General features: G+C 41.1%; 2 protein-coding genes across 2 annotated transcripts in view; one reads left to right on the forward strand and one right to left on the reverse strand.

The window, feature by feature from the left end:
• The window catches only part of clasp1a (cytoplasmic linker associated protein 1a), a 991,009-nt gene that overhangs the window by 141,690 nt on the left and 829,434 nt on the right, over positions 1 to 19,885 (reverse strand). The window lies entirely within an intron of this gene.
• gli2a (GLI family zinc finger 2a) overlaps positions 12,677 to 19,885 on the forward strand; it is a 256,466-nt gene continuing 249,257 nt past the window's right edge. Inside the window, exon 1 of the mRNA XM_028808058.2 lies at positions 12,677 to 13,850. The gene's annotated coding sequence lies outside the window, so the exon portion shown is untranslated. The remainder of the gene's footprint in view (positions 13,851 to 19,885) is intronic.

Here is a 19,885-nt window from a genome sequence, read left to right on the forward strand (position 1 = left end):
CCTGGCTGCGCCTAGAAATTCTGTCCATAAAAGTTATGAACAGAATCGGTGACAAAGGGCAGCCCTGGTGGAGTCCAACTCTCACTGGAAACGGGTTCGACTTACTGCCGGCAATGCGGACCAAGCTCTGGCACCGATCGTACAGGGACTGAACAGCCCTTATCAGGGGGGCCGGTACCCCATACTCTCGGAGTACCCCCCACAGGATTCCCCGAGGGACACGGTCGAACGCCTTTTCCAAGTCCACAAAACACATGTAGACTGGTTGGGCAAACTCCCATGCACCCTCCAGGACCCTGCTAAGGGTGTAGAGCTGGTCCACTGTTCAAAAAATCCATCTATTGAAACCAAAACAAATTAACTTAAACTACATTCTGATACTAGAAAAATAAATATAGAGTTATAGAGATAAATGTCGATAAAAGTTAATTAAGTAGGTATAATGAAATATGCATCTATGATATATCGTTAATTTAAAAAGAACAAATTGGTATTAGTGGGCTCCTTTCAAAAAAAACGTTAGGGGGGGCGCGATTAAAACTGTTATGAAAACTCGGGTTGCAAATACTTAAAGGTTGAGAAACGCTGGTTTAGGCTAAGGGTTACACTTTCTGTGCTTTAATGAATACTGGAACTTGATATAACTATTAATAAAATGCTCAAGAAACAGAGAATAAACACTTCTGTAACAGGCTGTCACAAGTTCTTTAAAGACTCTGTGCATCCATCCATCTACATCATAAGCACACTTAATTCTGATCATGAAAGCCCAGCGCAAGACGTCAGACAGGAACAAACCCTGGAAGGGACGAAGAGCAGGCAGGCGACACAAAAACGTGTGAGGAGGAAAGAAGTCCGAGAGACACGCGAGGGGACGTGCAAGGGGGACACCAGCCTGGAATGTGAGCCCAGGTCCAAGGGGCGCCTCCTCGTGCGGGCTTCGCAAAGACGTTTGTATTGCAGGTTGATGGAGAAGTGCGCCATTGCATTGGCGAGGTCTGCTGGCGAGACGTTTCTTGGATGTGCTCAGTTTTTTATGTTACATTTTGTCTTAATATTAACGCTGCGTTCATGTGCTACGAGGTTTATCGGAACGGCCATCTCATCTGCCAGCTTTACTGAGCTCAGCTCGACGTCAGTTCGGTGTTTCAGCATAAATGCGAGGCTAAGTGCTTTTAGTTTTCTGGACAGCAGGTGGCGACTGTTCTCCATTTAGCTTTCTCTAGTCTATTTCATAAGTAATGCAACCAATTACCAATAATAATAATAATAATAATAATAATAATAATAATAATAACAACATGTAATACTGTAAATAACCTAAGAAACAAATAATCAAATGACGTATTAGATGTAAAAAAATCTGTTTTATAACAAATAAAAGCATACATTAAAACTAAGAAAGATGATATAAATGAATAAATAAAATTACGCTAGAGAGATGGATAAACAGATAAGACAGGTGTTATATGATTAATAGGTTTATTGATTGATTTATAGATACGAAAGGCACTATATAGTAAAGACGAATTATAGATATGAAAGGCACTACAGTATATAACAGATATATAGTGCCTTTCACATCTATCTAACAGATAGATAGATAGATAGATAGATAGATAGATAGATAGATGTGAAAGGCACTATAAACCCCATGAATAAATAGATAAATAGGAAAGGTACTACTATATCATCCAAAGACAGACAGAGTGAAAGGCAGTATATAATAGATAGATAAACTACAAATGGAAACTAAACAGATTAAAATCCTTTTGTTAGCGAATCAATATCTGTTTATTATAATTAAAAGGAATACAAAGGAATAAAAGCAAAAATCAAAAGCTACATACATTGGAGAAAGAAAAACTAAATACTGTAGACAAACAGATAAGTCAGGTGCTATACAATGAATAGTTTTGTTTTGATTCACAGGTACAAAGGGCACTACTATCTACAGTGCATCCAGAAAGTATTCCCAGCACTTCATCACTTTTTCCACATTTTGTTATGTTACAGCCTTATTCCAAAATGGATTAAATTCATTTTTTTCCTCAGAATTCTACACACAACACCCCATAATGACAACATGAAAAAAGTTTACTTGAGATTTTTGCAAATTTATTAAAAATAAAAAAACTGAGAAATCCCATGTCCATAAGTATTCACAGCCTTTGCCATGAAGCTCCAAATTGAGCTCAGGTGCCTCCTGTTTCCCCTGATCATCCTTGAGATGTTTCTGCAGCTTCATTGGAGTCCACCTGTAGTAAATTCAGTTGATTGGACCTGATTTGAAAAGGCACACACCTGTCTATAGAAGGTCCCACAGCTGACAGTTCATGTCAGAGCACAAACCAAGCATGAAGTCAAAGGAATTGTCTGTAGACCTCCGAGACAGGATTGTCTCGAGGCACAAATCTGGGGAAGGTTACAGAAAAATTTCTGCTGCTTTGAAGGTCCCAATGAGCACAGTGGCCTCCATCATCCGTAAGTGGAAGAAGTTCAAAACCACCAGGACTCTTCCTAGAGCTGGCCGGCCATCTAAACTGAGCGATTGGGGGAGAAGGGCCTTAGTCAGGGAGGTGACCAAGAACCCAACGGTCACTCTGTCAGAGCTACAGCGGTCTGGTGCATGAAGCATGGTGGTGGCATGGACTGGGAGACTAGTCAGGATAAAGGGAAAGATGACTGCAGCAATGTACAGAGACATCCTGGATGAAAACCTGCTCCAGAGCGCTCTTGACCTCAGACTGGGGCGACGGTTCATCTTTCAGCAGGACAATGACCCTAAGCACACAGCCAAGATATCAAAGGAGTGGCTTCAGGACAACTCTGTGAATGTCCTTGAGTGGCCCAGCCAGAGCCCAGACTTGAATCTGATTGAACATCTCTGGAGAGATCTTAAAATGGCTGTGCACCGACGCTTCCCATCCAACCTGATGGAGCTTGAGAGGTGCTGCAAAGAGGAATGGGCCAAACTGGCCAAGGATAGGTGTGCCAAGCTTGTGGCATCATATTCAACAAAACTTGAGGCTGGAATTGCTGCCAAAGGGGCATCGACAAAGTATTGAGCAAAGGCTGTGAGTACTTATGGACATGGGATTTCTCAATTTTTTAATTTTTAATAAATTTGCAAAAACCTCAAGTAAACTTTTTTCACGTTGTCATTATGGGGTGTTGTGTGTGGAATTCTGAGGAAAAAAATGAATTTAATCCATTTTGGAATAAGGCTGTAACATAACAAAATGTGCAAAAAGTGATGAAGCGCTGGGAATACTTTCTGGATGCACTGTAATTAATATAGATGATAGATATGAAAAGGAGGGCGGCACGGTGGCGCAGTGGGTAGCGCTGCTGCCTCGCAGTTAGGAGACCCGTCTGGGTTCGCTTCCCGGGTCCTCCCTGCGTGGAGTTTGCATGTTCTCCCCGTGTCTGCGTGGGTTTCCTTCCACAGTCCAAAGACATGCAGGTGAGGTGGATTGGCGATTCTAAATTGGCCCTAGTGTGTGCTTGGTGTGTGGGTGTGTGTCCTGCGGTGGGTTGGCACCCTGCCCGGGATTGGTTCCTGCCTTGTGCCCAGTGTTGGCTGGCATTGGCTCCAGCAGACCCCCGTGACCCTGTGTTCGGATTCAGCGGGTTGGAAAATGGATGGATGGATGGATATGAAAAGCATTATATAATAGATAGACATTTAACTACAGATGAGAAAAAAATAAAGTATTTTCGTTCATGAATGAGTATCTGTTTAATTATGAAAAAAAACAAATAAAGAAAAATAACAGGAGAAAGTAATAAATAAATGTCAAGAAAAATACAATATAAACTAACTAAATAAATACATACCTGAAGCCCAAATAAATAACGAAACTGATCAAAATATTTCAAATTCATATGTTTTGTTTATAAAGACATTAAAAAAAGAAAACGAGAAGCTCATAACAAAAAACCCCATAAATGACACTGTGTAAATACATTCATTATTAACACTGGATGATAAATATTTTATTAAAAATAGTTTTTCTGCATTACAACTAAGTTTGCCTTCACGAGTTCCGCGTGTGGTGCCCTGCATGAGTGCCAACCAGAGGTGAGGCAGCGAGGTGATCACTTCAACGACAACAACGATACAACAAATAAACGACCGTGTATTGGCCATAAAATCCACCGAGAGTTTTTCATTCGGTCATGTCCACGTCCAATGGCACCTTTAACTCCGTGACCTTAGCTGTCATGCGCAGAAGGAGCGCGGGAGTTGACTGCTGACAGGCTTGACACGTGGACGCGCTTCGAAAGCGCCCCGCCTCCTGTCCCGTTCCAGTTGTTACGAGCCGCTGATGGCCGCTGGACGCTGCAAGGTTATTCGGTAAAAGCTTCCTGTCGGTTCTTTGCGGTGGACCCGTTTATAAACACTTCACGCGGAAAAAAAAAAAAGAACAGGACAAAACTGAGGTTAAGGTTTGAACCTACGCCTGTATGGCCTTCATGAGGTGTGTCTACAGTATAAACACATCCAGCGCCTTATTTCCAGTGCCAGAACTAAATCACATTAATTATTTTTTCCCAAATCAAGAAACACTCAATGTGTCAGAATGACAAAGCTACAGCAGGATTTTAGGATATTTTGCAGTTGTATTGAGAAATTAAACTGAAATCTCACCTTGACACAGACATTTGGAATCTGGCTGAGGTGCATCCCATTCTATTGGTCATCATTGCACCTTGTTTGGAGTCCACCTGTGGTCAAATTCAGTTGATTGAACTGATTATGAAAGGCACACACCTGTCTATAGAAGGTTCCACAGTGCAAAGCCAGAAGGTTGAAGGGAATGTCTGCAGAGCTCAGAGACAGGATTGTGTTGAGGTACAGATCTGGGGAAAGGTCTTAAGAGCACAGTGGCCTCCATAATTATTAAACAGAACAAGTTTGGAACAACAGTGACTCGTCCAAGAGCTGGCCATATGACCAAGAGAGGTGACCAGGAGCTCAATGGTCACTCTGGCTGAGCTCTAGGGAACCTGTGTGGAGATGGCAGAAATTTCAAGAAAAACCACCGCAACACTCCACGACTTTGGGCTTTATGGAACAGTGGTGACACAACACATAAAAAGCCTGCTTGGAGTTTGCAAAAATGGACGTGAATGACTCTCAGACAGTGAGAAACAAGATTCTCTGGTCTGAGATATCCAAGATGAGCGTCATATCTCTGAATTTCCCCATAAGGTTCATCTAATATCTTGAGGAAAGCAGGCACTGCTCAACATCAGTACAACACCTTCTACAGGTGACAGCATCAGGGACTGGGGGACAAGTCAGGGCTGAGGAAAAGCTGAATGGAGCAAAGCCCAGAGACGTCATGAATGGAGTGCATGGCAACTCGGACTGGGCCAAAGGCAACACCGGAGTGGCGTAGGGACAACTGTGGAGATGTCACTGCGTGGCCCAGTCACAGCCTGGACTTGAACCCAATCGAGCATCTCTGGAGAGACCTGAAAACAGCTGTCCATTGAAGAACTCCATCCAACCTGGCAGAGCTTGAGAGGATCTGAAAAGAACAAGGAGAGAAAGTCCACAAATCTCTGTGTGTGTGTGTGTGTGTGTGAAACTTGGCACGTCAAACCCAAAAATACTAATAATAATAATTATTATTATTATCATTATCTGCAGTGGGCTGGTGCTCTGCCCAGTGATTTGTTCCTGCCTTGCTCCCTGTGCTGGCTGGGATTGGCTCCAGCAGACCCCGTGACCCTGTGTTAGGATAGAGTGGGTTTGTTTCAGTTTTTTATTTATTAAAAAATTTGCAAAAATTCCTAAAATTCTATTATTGCTTTGTCATTCTGGGGTAATGAGTGCTAATTGATGAAGGAAAATGAACTGAAATGATTTTAGCAAAAGGCTGCAACATATCCATCCATCCATCCATTATCCAACCCGCTGAATCCGAACACAGGGTCACGGGGTCTGCTGGAGCCAATCCCAGCCAACACAGGGCACAAGGCAGGAACCAATCCCAGGCAGGGCGCCAACCCACCGCAGTATACTGTATATATATATATATATATATATATATATATATATATATATACATACAAATCTCTCTCTCTCTCTCTCTATATATATATATATATATAGATATATACTGTATATATATCCATTCATCCATCCATTTTCCAACCCGCTGAATCCGAACACAGGGTCACGGGGGTCTGCTTTAGCCAATCCTAGCCAACACAGGGCACAAGGCAGGACACACACAAACACACCCACACACCAAGCACACACCAAGGCCAATTTAGAATCGCCAATCCACCTAACCAGCATGTCTTTGGACTGTGGGAGGAAACCCACGCAGACACGGGGAGGACATGCAAACTCCACGCAGGGAAGACCCGGGAAGCGAACCACAGGTCTCCTAACTGCGAGGCAGGTCTCCCAGGTCTCCTATCACTGTGCCGCCCAGCATAATTCCAAAAATGGTATTTTCGGACCCAGGGAGGTCTAAAATGTCGAGATTTTGATGAATCGAATATTTGGACGATTGCAATACTTTCACCATACTTCGTATAAGAGAAAGTAAAAAGGAGAATCAGCAAAAGTCCCACAATGAAACGCGCGTCTGGCAGGAGTTCTTTTGATCACCACTAGATGGCAGGATTAAGCTGCAGTCGGGACCCAACTCGTTTAAATAAATAGACTGAGCGCCAGATTACGGTAGAAGAAGAAGAAGAGGAGGAAATCAGAAACAAGACACGTTTAGTTGCGTATAGATAATTCATCTGATTATATCATCCAGCCATTTACTAAAATGAAAGGGCGCCCCTGGGTGACCCTCTCTGCCAGTGGCATCTTTACTCAGGCTCAGTAAGAAGTGTATCATTTCAGTATAAGGGGAATGGAATCAAAAGAAAAACGTAAACTTAATATGGACCCCGTGGATAAAAGTATAATGACGTTTACAATTATTTGTTATTTATCCTTTTAAAATGTCGAAATATACGTTCAACTTAATTATGATGATCTATCTATTCATCCACCGACCCGCTTATCCTGAGCAGGGTGGCGTGGATGTTGGTGTCTTCTGAGCAAGCATCGGGCGCAAGGACAGGGCGCCACTCCATCACATCATTAGTGATATTAAAAAAAAATCACGACTTTCTATGCTCATTTCATTTATGCAATTTGGAAAACTGCTTTTATAAAGGTCTGATTAAAGTCATGTCATTTACTAAATCGCTTAATCCAGACCAGGGTCACGGGGTGTGCTGGAGCCAATCCCACCAAGTATAGGGCACAAGGCAGAAACAAACCCCGGACATAGCAAATACACACGCACACACCAGACAGACATTAGGGCCAGTTTAGTGTCGCCAGTTCACCTAACCTGCATGTCTCGGAGGAAACACCTTCGGGTCAGTAAGTAGGATGACATCCCACGTCCCGGGAAGCGAACCCTGGTCTCCTTATACTTGTCACGATGGCGCAGCGATTTGTGCCGCAGCACTCCAGCGTCTTGGGTTCAAATCCGCTCATTCAGTGCCTGTGTGTAACTTGCACGCTCACCCCGTGGCTGTCTGTGTTTCGCCCTACATACTTAATGTCAAGAAGGTTAAGTTAATTGGTGACTCGATGGTGTCCCCATGTGGCCCCTGTGATGGACTGGCACGCCGTCCGCGACTACCCTGAGTTGCGCTCCGAACTCCAAGGCCGCTTTGACAATGTCTTGTTGTAAGTTGTAATTGTTTTTGTAAAAATTAGTGTCGGTATAAAGTTATATATATATATAGTATAGTATAGTAAAGTATATATATAGTGTTAGTATTTTACCGAAATCACCAGTGTTAAAATAACACTAACTGTAAAAATGTTTCGATTCTTACTTATACACTTTGGTTACTTTAACACGATAATAACTAACTTAGCACGGGTTATTTTGCATTTTCCGAAGAAGGAAGGACACATTCAGGATCATAAAATCCTTTCGTTTGCAAAGCTTCTGGGAAAAAAAATGAAGATTTTTGCTCCTGCTACTTACTGGATGGGCCCCACGCAGATTCCCCACAACCCTGCTTAGGAAGAGCGGGTTTGGAAAATGAAAGAATGGATGAAATACGTAACTTGACAATTTTGTAGATCATGCCATGACAACTACAAAAATATAAAATCGATAGATTTGTTCATTTATTTTTTCACTTGCAAGATGCTTTTTGAAAGAGCACTCATCAGCCGCTGCTTACCTTTCACGGGGGCTGCCATTCGATTTCCGGCCCCGCCGCTGGGTGGCGCTGTCCTCTTCTCTTTACATTTACTACGCTAATCCTGAGGCTGTTCGCCCGTTGTTTCTTTCACGGTCTGCGGGTTTTATCTTCAGTGAATCCGTTCATCTTCATTGGACACTGTACGCGTTCTGTTCTGTCATCGTGATGTTACTATTCATTTTCATGTATAAATTATTATAATATTTGCAATTTCTTACCAAATTAACAGATGAATGCTTGAAATCCAAACTAGCCATCAAGTGTAACGAAGCTGACAAGTTCGGCAAATGCGATGGCTGTTACGACGCGTGCTGACTTTAACAAACGCCCTCCGTGTCTTTTCCGATTTTGACTCGAATACGACATCACTTTTGTAAACTTAAGAGCCGTTAGCTGTTTTACCAGACTTCTACACGGCCAGTCATCGTGGTGGGAAATTCACACGTCAAAGGGGTCAAAGCGGAAGAGCTCGAGGCACAAGGATGAACATAAAACGAGAAATTAAAACAAACAAATAGATAGGCGAGCGCAAAGTTAGTATAAAGGTAGGAGTCGCTTAGCCGCTGTTGTTTACTCGGGTATAGAAATGCGTAATAAAGTCTTCCCAAAATCTTCGCTTAAAATGCGTCTTAATTTGTGGAGCGCCTCCCTGACTAGAAATATACAATAATTAAGAAAATTGTTTTTGAAAAAACGAGCGGAATATAGTGAACTTGTGTAGAGTAGGGCACGACTGAAGGGTGTTTACTGATGGCCGACTAAAAGAAAGCCAAATCCAAACAATGAGAGCCAAACTCAGTAGTTTAAGACAAAGCAGGTCTGCTCATCTTGTGTCAGAAGCTCCATCTGAAAAGTGGCAACGTGTCTCTCACTGAGATGTCCAATATTCCACGCGTCATATAGCGCCTTTCATCGAACTGCGTATTTCCCTCCATTCTTATATAGCGCCCTTCATGTGGGGAGCATCGACCAACATGCCTGGCTATTGGCCATTAACACACACTGCCTTTTACGACTTTCAGTGACATACATTGATGTTTATATCCATTTATCTGATTTTAGTGCTCTGCAAATTTATCCATTTATTTATAGGGGACCGTACATATTCCTCGATGCCATATAGTGCCTTTACCGATCAACGTACACGCCTTGAAGTCAAGGTGCCAAACTGCTTCTTCAGGGCGATGCCACTGGGAAACATTTTTGGTTCACAAACTTAACATTCAGGAAGGATCCAGAAAGAACTTTCCTGTATTTAGACCTGTAGGCTCCATAAATAGAGGACAGCAGATTTGCGAAATGCCAGTGGGATTGTCATTTTGAAGGCTTCGTGCTCCTCAGAACCACACAAGCTACGTCCAAGGTTTCATGCTCCGTTATACAGATGGCCTACTAGACATTAAATATTCCTAGTACTCCACAAAGAACCAATTTCACATGCAAAGACCCCTTTCCAAGAATGAAATGGTTCTTTGACAAGCAAAAGTTCAAGGAGGAATATCCCAGTAAAGTGCCAGTAAATAACCAATAAGAGCGTACCGACCTACTTGTCATTGACTTTTAAATCTATCAATAACATATTCTATTTTTTATATCCACCATGATTATAACGTATTTAGTGCCCGGAATATTTATCAGTTAATTTTTCAAATGGCATTCATACTTCTCTGTTATATAGCGCCTTTGTCTACCTATTGGGCCATTCATACGTACAGTGCCTACCATATCTGTCATTTTAAATGTATCAATGATGGCAATGGATTTTTAAATCCACCCATCTATGAGTTTAATCTATACAGCATATAACTTTTAAATTGTACATATTTAACAGTCGGTTAATTTTTGGTGTCATTCATATTTCTATGGCTCATAAAGTGCCTTTATTTTTTATTGCGCCATTCATATGTGCACTGTCTATCAACATAGCTATTTATTTTTCATTATATTTGCTTTTATATCAATGAATAGCATACACTGATTTTTACATCTATGAATAAGCTTTATATATAGCATATATATTGTTCGGCATATTTATTTTTATAGTGCCTTTCATATTTATCTTTATTATACTGTGTATTTCCTATCTTTTCCTACACGATGTATATACAGCGTATATGGTGTTCGGCCTAATCATCTATTTATTTTTATAGTGCCATTCACATTTCTCTGTATCTTATAAAGTCTTTCCTACTTGTCTATTTATCATATAGTGCCTTTCACATCTATTTGTCTATTCTAAGATACCGTTCTTTTCCATCTAAGTTTTCAATATATTATGTAAGCATAATGTGAACTATATGTATTTATGTAATTTATAATGCAGACCGCACATTTCTGTATATTTCAATAACTTAATATCATTTTTCCAGCAACTCAATAATTTTGCCCAGGCAAATTATAGCAAACTGCAAATGAAAGAAAGAAAAGCGCATGCATTAGTTAAAAACGCGTTGCGCTTATCTCTGTCTTTCGTAATACGCATACATTCAGAGTGATTCGGTTGTTTTTATTATTTTTTAATTTGTATTTTTTATGTTTCTCTTTTTGTAAAATGCGCGACATGAGCGCAGAGAGTCGCGCACGCGGTCAGTCGTCTATCAAAGCGAATGTTTAAAGCGCACAGAACGACACTAACAAAACAGAAATGCAATTGGGCTTTTAAATGAAACCTTTCAATTACATTAACTGTAATAAAGTAACGCTAAGTTATCAAGCTTTTATATCTTTAATTTAACTACTGTATATAAATTTGCTAAATCAAAAATAAATAAATATGCCCTGGACCGAAGGCATAGGCGATTCGCTCCGTTTCGTGGTTCTTGCGTTTCTGCTCACAAACTCCGACGCCGGGAATTTTGAGGCGACTTTTGTAAATAATAAAGCCCGCCTCAAACCGTGAAGAATGAAGGTCCATAAGTGAAATAAATTAAGCGCTTACGAAAGAAAAAAATCAAGTCATTCGGTGGCGTAGAAGCGCACAAAGCTGGAGCTCTTCACGCCGTCCACCGCTCTCCTGACACCCAAAGTCGACGCGAGCGACCGCGTTTTTGAAATGTGTCAGCTTGGCAAGATCGGAGCTTCTGTGCCCGCAGCTTGCGAAAAGAATTTAGGAACACGCAGTCCTCTGGTGCAGGTGTGTGAAGGAGTGAGAGTGTCACATAGTGAGGGAAGAACTTTGAAATACCCAGCTGTCTCCTCGTAAGCAAATGTCACACAGAAGATCAGAGGAAGTGGCTCAGAGCAGACATCATACGACAGACAGACAGAATGTGCCATGAAAGGAAAGGCATTGAACAGTAATGGACAGAAAAGGCACCCTGTAACAGCAAGTCAGAGAGATAAAAGGTGATATACAGACAGGGAAGGCACTATATAATAGAAAATGCACCATGTAATAGATAGACAGATAAAACGCTCTATTATTATTATTATTATTGAACATCAGAACTATTACCTTATCGCTTAATTCCTCATTTAACGCTCGCCACTTATTCTACTGCCCTCTCCTACCTCATCTTCATTACCCCTGGCTGTACATTATGCTTTTTGGCTTTTGCACAGTATTTTGTGCTTTGTAGTGTTTAATTTTCTGTATTGTTGCACTACTGCACTGTTAATTGTACCATTAGTTGTTAGTCGATGGTTGTGCTTTGCGAGGTAGCACTCAAATAAGAATTTCATTACACTTGTCCACTGCACTCTGTATATATGACAATAAAACTGATTGATTAATTGAGGTAGTTAGAACGAAGTATATAATCGACAGGAAAGACACTGGATAGGATAAAAAGGCACCACGTAATAGACAGATACAATCATAGATGGAAGAAAAGTGCTATTTAATGGACAGACAAGAAAGGCACTATAAAATAGATGGCACCATATAATAGATACATAGATAAAGGTGCTATATAATAGATACACAGGAAGGACACTATATAATAGACAAGGCAACCATGTAATAGATAGTTGGATGGATGAATGGCTATATAATAAATAGAAAGAAAGCTCACTGTATCATAGAAAAGGCACCATGTAATAGACAAACAAAATCCGCTATATAATCGATAAGACAATATAAAAGTTATAAAGGGCACAATTGAATCGATTGGTAGATAAAATGTGCTATGGGGAAAGCACTAGTAGATAGAAAAGGCGTTATTTAATAGATAGATACTGTGCATAAATAGCAATTTTATCTGTCTGATACATAGAAAAGCCATCATGTAATAGTGAGAATGACACTGCTCTATAAGAGACAGACAAGGAAGGCACATAGATAGATAGATAGATAGATAGATAGATAGATAGATAGATAGATAGATAGATAGATAGATAGATTTGAAAGGCACTATATAATAGATAGATAGATAGATAGATAGATAGATTTGAAAGGCACTATATAATAGATAGATAGATAGATAGATAGATAGATAGATAGATAGATAGATAGATAGATAGATAGACAGATAGATAGATAGATAGATAGATAGAAGGTGCGATGTATCAGATAGACCGGGAATGCGCTTTATAATTGCAAGGAAAGGCACAATGAAATGGATAAATCGAGAGACCCGTGGATAGGAAAAGCCCTCTAAAAGAGTTGATGCCGCTTTTCTGCGATATCCCAACCTTCCAGGAGGCATCCTAAACCCACAGGGCACTTCGCATCGCTAATCGGTTATCTTCTGAAGCTCACACATTTAAAGAAAAGACAAAAGAAAAAAACCGGACGCCCTCCGCCGCCGCACGTTGCCGAAAGCGCAGCCCTCCTTCACCGCGGCGCACGTTTCGCCCCCAGGGTTTAAAGTGAGAGGCTCTCGTGGACGTCCAGCCCGGACGCCGCGGTGTGAAAAGGCGATAAAGTAAAGTTTAGGCGGACCCCCTCTGTCCAAATCCACCCCACCCCCCTCGCTCCTCTTCCCTCCACCACCACCACCACCCCTTCCTCCTCCTCGGTTTCGCTGCTGGATTTCGACAAGCCCAGCCCATCTGGTGCAGCAAATGGTTGAACTCACCAGGGAAGCGCAGAGAAGAAGTAAGAGAGAGAGAGAGAGAGAGAGACGGAGAGAGAGAAGGGGGATCAGATTGAAAACAGATCAGGCTGTCGATTTCTGTACTTGGAAATCTTAGACTCAGCCCCCCACACTCACACACACACACACAAAAGTTTAAAGCCTTCCTTCGCCGCCTGCGCCCCCTCTGAAGACTTGCAAAAAGCCTGGAAAACTTTCCGAAATGGGCAATGATGGACCGGGGAAACTCAACGGCCGATGAAAGTTCACGAGTGAAATTCCTCGAGACGAAGACGATTACATCGACGATAAGCCCGCTAGTTTTCCTTTGATCCGAGTTCCTCTTGTTTTTTTTTTCTTCTTCTTTCTTTTGAATATGTTTTTATACTGGATCTTCTGAACGCATCAAACGGGACATGAAGTTACAAATCTGACTTGCAGGCCATCAAAGTCTTTGCTAGCGTTTTTTTTTTGTTTCTTTTAAGAAGGCTGTGATTCCCTTTTGGATCCGAATACGCAGATCTTCTCGTTTTCATCAGGCGCTGAATTTTCTGGAGCAGAGTCCCACGCTGTTCTTCGAAGCAGGTAAAGTTATATTTGTTTCTGTCCGAGTATAAACCGAGGTGGTCTCAATCGTTGCATCGCGGGGTCCCCATCGGTGCTGCATTATTGCGACTCCGGTCGGTGATGTCTCGCTTCTCTACTTTCGTGAAGTTTTGTTTTCACTTTTCTGCTTTTTTTTCCCCCGTCATATTTGTTTGTTCACGTGTTTCTGTAATTTTGCAGTTATGCATCACCTTATAAAGCCTTCCTGCCATCCAGAATGTAACATTTTTATCATGTCCTCTGCACAGCGCAGCTGCCTGCATGTGTACGGATAGGATGGGATTGATTTTACACGTTTAAATGTGCCCTTTCAACTTTTTAAAGCACAGGAATGTCAAAAATTTAGTCTGGCAACCTGATCCGAAAGGGACTGGTACAAGGAAAAAAAATAAGTTGACTGTCCACTTATAAAAGCGTGGACTGAATTAAAACATAACTAACAAACGAAACAGCTAAGAAAGAAAGAAAGAAAGAAAGAAAGAAAGAAAGAAAGAAAGAAAGAAAGAAAGAAAGAAAGAAAGAAAGCTAATAACCGGAGTGCGCCATTTCCAGCTTTTTTTGCCCCATTCAGTGATTTGCACACTTTTGTGAATGCGATGCAGGCAGCGCGCTCCGCGATTCAAAAAAAAAGTTTGCGTTTTGTACGAGGATGTCAATTAGACGTCACCCCATTTACACTAACAGTTTATTAACCAACGCGAACAGCTTTGTGGATTGATTTATTTGAATTATTTGCCCGACTTTAGGAATTGTGTGCAAATGGTCAGCTCGGGTTAGCATCGTGAGGTCTCAAACGTTTAATTGAATTCGGTTTCGTTTCTTATATTTGGAACAGAGAGGCAGGGACGCCTTTCGAAGTCAAACTGACTGGCGATGGATGAGAATGTAAACTGTAAGTAAATAAATAAGCGTCAAAAAAAAAAAAAAAAAAAAATACACAAAAAGAGCGTCCGTGAGGCGCGCTGCGCTTCCGTCACCTCAACAACAACTTCTTCATTCACGTTCGCTCCCTCGCCCGTTCGCTCGCCCCGCGGCGCTTTGCCTTTTCTTTCTGTGGAGTTCAGTTAACCAGCCTTTTCAAACTGAACGTCTCTTGGTATTTCGCTGATAACGGAATTCAAATCTCTCTTAACAACAGGCTTGGTAATTGATATCCGTAGATTATCAGGACCCCTTTAGGGAGAACGGATAAAAGTAAACTTTGTGTATCTGCCTGGCAAAGTTAGAATCCGGCGTAAGCTGCCGACCAAATCTCCGAGGTCAGCCAGTTAATGTGCTAATTGCAGAAAAGTTAGTGCGCTTTACAAGCGGCGGTAATTGGAGTTTGAATTTACAAGTGAAGAATACACAAACACTCAACGGGGCAGGCAGACAAGGCAGGCCGGGTAGCCAAAAAAAGGCGCTTCTTCCGAGGCTCGAGTCCGAGTCGATGTCGAAGAGTTGAAAAGCCGTCAGATACGGAGGGTTCAAGCAAAGCAAAACTAGTGACACCGAAGACGAAGGGCAGTCGCACCTGAAGGACATAAAGGGACGCGGAGAGACCGAAACGCAATTAACGGCGGGGAACGGGCAGTCAGTATCAGTCCGTCCGACCATCCATCCCTCTTGAACTCTCTTGTTATGTTCAGCATCGTTGTGTCTCAGTTATTATTATAATAATTGATTAGATGAGGTGAGATTATTGCTATTATTATTATTTTCTAAAAATGTAGTGTGTAAAAATTCGTTCCGCATTTACTTAATGTAGATGATTTCTCCAATAGCGAAATAGTACAATACCATCCATCTCAAAGTGTATTTTGAAAACGTCAAGCAGTAAAATAATTTACCACAAATAAACAACATAAGATATGACATGAGAGAAAGAAGGAGAAAAATAATTAAAACACTGATGTAAAAGGAATTTGAAAAGAGAAATATTAAAACGTGCAAGACAGATAAGTAGAAAAGTTACTATATTGCACAGAGAACTATGAAAGGCTCTAAAAAGAAAGTTATATGAAGGGCATTATATAAAGCTAGACAGATAGATATGAAAGGCACTATATAATGTGAACGGTACTATATAAAACATACAGATAGACAAACAAATGTGAAAGGCATTATATAAAGCAGATAGATATTAAAGCCACTGTGTTCCACAGATATAAGATCAGTCAGTCAGTCATTGTCCTACTCGCTATATCCCAACTACAGGGCCACGGGGGTCCACTGGAGCCAATCCCAGCCAACACAGGGCACAAGGCAGGAACAAACCCTGGGCAGGGTGCCAGCCCACTGCAGGGCACACACACACACACCACACCAAGCACACACTACAGACAATTTAGGATCGCCAATGCACCTCACCTGCATGTCTTTGGACTGTGGGAGGAAACCCACGCAGACACGGGGAGAACATGCAAAGTGAACCCTGGTCAGATTTAAAATATAAACACAATACAGTAACAGACAACTGACTACACAGCATGGTGGATAATAAAGAAGCAAAATATAATATAAGAACTTTATGAAATACAAACAGCACAGGCGATGCACACAATACCAGTTATATTCTAAAGAATCTATAAATTAAACAAAACATTATAAATTGCCCTGCGGTGGGCTGGCGCCCTGCCCAGGGTTTGTTTCCTGCCTTTGTGCCCTGTGTTGGCTCCAGCAGACCCCCGTGACCCTGTGGTTCGGATATAGCGGGTTGGATAATAGGATGGATGGATGAAAACATTATGAAAAGAAAAGCAATAATCATAATATAGAGATAAATTGATATGCAATACAATGTGTGATAAATAGATATGAATGGCACTACATAGTAGATAAATGGGTATGAAATGCAATATGTTAGATAGGTAAATATGAAAGGCACTATATAAAATATATATCAATAGAAATATATGAAAGGCACTACATAATATATAGATAGATGGATAGAAAGTCACTCTAAGATAGAGAGACAGTGTCTTATCTAATAGGAAGATAAATAGGAAAGGGACTATATTATAGATAAATAGATAATAAAGCTGTAAGTGCAGATAGATACATAAAGGCAATACCATAATAGACAAAGTACACTATAGAACATGGTGGATTAAAAGAAGCTACATAATATAAAATACAGATAGAAAAGATGATGCAGACAATACTAAACTATATACTAAAAAAATCTACAAATAATACACATCATTAAAAATGCAAAACACTGTACATAATATTAATATAGAGAGACAGATAAATACACACGAATTGCACTGTATGATTGGCTGATAGACAGATATGAAAGGCACTATATGATAGATTGACAGGTATGAAATGCACTATGAGATAAATAAATAGCTAGATAGATGGGGTACTGTATAACAGATATACAGGAAAGGCACTATATAATAAAGAGACAGAATGACAGATACAAACACAAGAACTCTTAAACAAGGTATCCATAGGGCAAGCATTCTAAAGCTGTCTAAGTCACAGGGAATTCTGGAATTGGTAGTAACATGTAGGACAGTGTTTGTTTGAGTGTGTGGTTTCTTTTTCTTTCTTTCTTTTCTATTTTTTTCTTTCTTTCTTTCCTTCCTTCCGTCGGTAATGCGGCTGTTAAGTTATATGGCTGAAGTGAGTGCTAGAGAAAATGAGTTAGTGGGAAGTGTTTTTTTATGCAAGTGCCTGATCTGAGACATTAGCATAAGAAAAAAAAGTTTTAGTGCATTTACTATTGTGCTGGATGAAGAGTTCCAGCAGTCAGGCAGAAGAGGCTGAAAAGATGTAAAGAAATGATGGCCTATTCAAATTATTCAGCAGCCCAAAGCTCTGGTCATCAGGCTGGAATCCATGACCGGGATCTCACTTTCATCTTCCTGCCCTTCTTTCTCTGACATTTTTCACACGTTCCTTTTTTTGTCAGGGTTTATTGATTGGGTTTTCTTCTCTGGAAATCTGTGGAAAATTTAATGAACCAAAAGTAGGAAAAGGGACCTTAGGGAGAGACGGTGTGTGTGTGTGTGTGTGTGTGTGTGTGTGTGTGAGAGAGAGAGAGAAAGTGACAGAAAGTGCAGAGCTGCAATGAAGCCTGCTTGTTCTTGGGCTTCTCTTTAGGAAGTGAATATTAAAACAGAATAAACCTCCCCACTGAGGCGCTCGAAAAGTTTGTACCTTATGGGATCCAGTCTTAGTTCCAGTTAAGCTGTTTGACATTGACTGTCAATGAAAGACATCCGCAACCCCCCCCAGCACAACCAACCATCCCCAGTGCGACCACACAGTTATTTTGGGTTGAAAAAGGCCTTACAATAACAGCTTGTCTTTATAGTTTAGCTCTGTCCTGTAGCCACAGCAATCAAGCCACAGAAGCTGCCAGAAACACCCAGAAAGAGGGAAGAAGCGCAGCCCTGCGGTCCAAAGCAGTGTCAGGTGTGCCAAACGAAGTGCTGGAGGGTCACAGGACCCTCACTCTGAAATTCATTTCTTTTATTTTAGTGGTCCCTTCTGTCTTTAGATAGATAGATAGATAGATAGATAGATAGATAGATAGATAGATAGATAGATAGATAGATAGATAGACATGAAAGGCACTATATTACAGATAGATAGATAGATAGATAGACATGAAAGGCACTATATAGTATAATATGATGTGAAAGGCATTATATAATAGATCTATTATATAGTGCCTTTCATGTCTATCTATCTATCTATCTGTAATATAGTGCCTTTCATGTTTATCTATCTATCTGAAATATAGTGCCTTTCATGTCTATCTATCTATCTATCTATCTATCTGTAAGAGTAGTGAGAAAAAGCGCTATAGAAATGCAAAGAATTATTATTATTATTATTATTGTAATATAGTCCCTTTCATGTCTATCTATCTATCTGTAATATAGTGCCTTTCATGTCTATCTATCTATCTATCTATCTATCTGTAATATAGTGCCTTTCATGTCTATCTATCTATCCATCTATCAATCTATCTATCTGTAATATAGTGCCTTACATGTCTATCTATCTATCTATGTATCTGTAATATAGTGCCTTTCACTATCCATCCATCCATCCATTTTCCAACCCGCTGAATCCGAACACAGGGTCACGGGGGTCTGCTGGAGCCAATCCCAGCCAACACAGGGCACAAGGCAGGAACCAATCCCGGGCAGGGTGCCAACCCACCGCAGCCTTTCACTATCTATCTAATTTAAAGAGACAGTCAGATGTCGAAGATGGACAGATAGGCAGCTGTGATAGTTGTGGACTGAGGCACATAATAACAAATTCTACAGATGCTGTAAACCCTTCCATTGATCCCTCCATTCGTGGACCTACTTGCTGTAATTCGGGGGCCATTCCGGCCACAATGGGTGCAAGTCAGGAGCCCAGCAGGGTGGCACCATCGATAAGCTCACCTCAGGGTCTGTACATCGGGCCCATCATAACTCTCACAGCATCCATGATGGTGAAGGGCTGTTGATCCTAATCAGCCTGTTTTCAGTGACTACCGTGTCACACTTGGCATCACACATATGATCACAAAAGCAATAAATTTAGCAAAATAAGACAAGTCAAAACTAGGCCGGGGTGCCTAGCAAAAACAGTACACCTGGACCCAGCTTAGTGGATCATTGCTTTCAGACATTGTACAGTATTCCTAAAATCTCTAACGTCAGTGAAACTCTGACTAACCACGAGGGGAAGAAGGCAGTGGTTTGGAATGAGGGTGGGTTTGGGATGTACTGTGAAGGTCAAGTTGAGAAGTCATCCCTATCCTTTTTGTAGGACAGCCCATGAGCCACTGGAGCAGACAGGGTCGGCCTCATTTGTTTTACTCATTTGATGAGTTGTGTTCTCCCTGTGAATATCCCTCCTTACGACCCAGAGATTGTTTCTGGTTAGGCTGACTAACGCAGACAAGACAGCCATGAATTGAATGTACAGGACTGGTGTGCATGTAAATTATGGAAAGGTGGAAGCTGAGCTATGAACGTTTCTCACCATTTCTCTTTCTGTTTCTACCTATTTATATA

Source organism: Erpetoichthys calabaricus, chromosome 8 (genome assembly GCF_900747795.2).
Source record: "Erpetoichthys calabaricus chromosome 8, fErpCal1.3, whole genome shotgun sequence".
NCBI lineage: Eukaryota > Metazoa > Chordata > Cladistia > Polypteriformes > Polypteridae > Erpetoichthys > Erpetoichthys calabaricus.